This window comes from Otolemur garnettii, unplaced genomic scaffold, assembly GCF_000181295.1.
Source record: "Otolemur garnettii isolate 467f Iridium unplaced genomic scaffold, OtoGar3 scaffold00035, whole genome shotgun sequence".
NCBI classification, from domain to species: domain Eukaryota; kingdom Metazoa; phylum Chordata; class Mammalia; order Primates; family Galagidae; genus Otolemur; species Otolemur garnettii.
In genome coordinates, this window is record NW_003852430.1 from 5,650,746 (window position 1) to 5,652,002 (window position 1,257).

The 1,257-nt window shown below is 52.9% G+C and overlaps 1 protein-coding gene across 2 annotated transcripts in view; it reads left to right on the forward strand.

The window, feature by feature from the left end:
* Window positions 1-501: 501 nt before the first annotated feature.
* PRIM2 (DNA primase subunit 2) overlaps window positions 502-1,257 on the forward strand; it is a 286,830-nt gene continuing 286,074 nt past the window's right edge. For both annotated transcript variants that reach the window (XM_023513161.1, XM_003789669.3), the window contains exon 1: window positions 502-579. The gene's annotated coding sequence lies outside the window, so the exon portion shown is untranslated. The remainder of the gene's footprint in view (window positions 580-1,257) is intronic.

Here is a 1,257-nt window from a genome sequence, read left to right on the forward strand (position 1 = left end):
GGTCAATGAAAGATTAAACGAGGTAATAGTGAGTCAGGTGCACAAATGATCTTAGTGCCCATTCTGCCTCCATTCCGCCCCCAGGCAGAAACTGACGGCGCCAGTCCTGCGAGTTACAGCGCCACATTATCCTCCAGTAGTGGAATCTCTGCTGGTGGCCCAAGCAAAGTTATAGAGGTCCCATCTCCCGCGTGTGGAAGTTTAGCTGCCATTGTCAGCATTCCTCCACCCTAGTTTCAACTGTCAAAAGTTACCGACTCCACATACAGGAGGTGCCCCTTAAAGTTTTCTGGGAAAGATATCTCCCAAAACACTCACATTCAATTTTTTGAAAGCTGGTGGAGCGGGTGAAACCCCGAGGCCGCGAAACGCCGCGCGCGCCAGCCCAGCCCGGAGTGGGAGGACCGGAAGTCGGGGGCCGGGATGGGGGGCGGGACGCCGGGAGGGGGGTGGGCGGGACGCAGGGGGGCGGGTCTTCCGCGCCGCTCGCTTTCGCTTCCGGTTCCGTACGAAATCTCCCGCCACCCGGGAGAAGCGGCTGTCAGCGTTTGCGCTTTTCGCGCGTTTGGCTGCTTGCAAGTAAGAGAAACTCCTGCGAACTTAGGATGGAGAGCAGTCCTGGTTTTGAGGCTTGGAAGTTGAGAGGAAAGGGAAATCACTTTGCGGGCGGTGGGAGCAGAAAGATTGCTTTGGGAATTGGTTGGTGGATTGTGGCAGAGACCCCGGTGCCAGAGAGGGGTTGGGGGGAGATAGCTTTGCCGGAGGACTAGGATGGGGAAGGCATCGGGGTGGAACATTTATAAGGCACTTGTAGTGCCCTCTATAAAGGAGTTCAGAGACTGGATCCACCAGACAGCTCTGTTTCCCAGGGTCGTATAAGATAGGGACCCAGTCCATTACATTTCTCATCTAGCCAGAGTCTAGTGATCTTTCCTCTGGGTTCAGGATTGCAGCCCTTATACAACCTCATCTTAACTCTTGGGATTGCGGTGATACAAAGGCACAGACCAATAGTGAACAGGCAACACCACCTGACCTCATATTGCTGAAAGTTAGGACCCCCACCTGCATCTCTTCTAGCCATTACAAATTATTACAGGTGTATTGTAGAAAATCTGAAAAATACAGAAGGAAGTTGTCCGGGGGTAATCACTGTTAAACATTTTTTTTTTTTTTTTTTTGAGACGGAGCCTCAAGCTGTCCCCCTGGGTAGAGTGCTGTGGCATCACAGCTCACAGCAACCTCCAACTCCTGGGC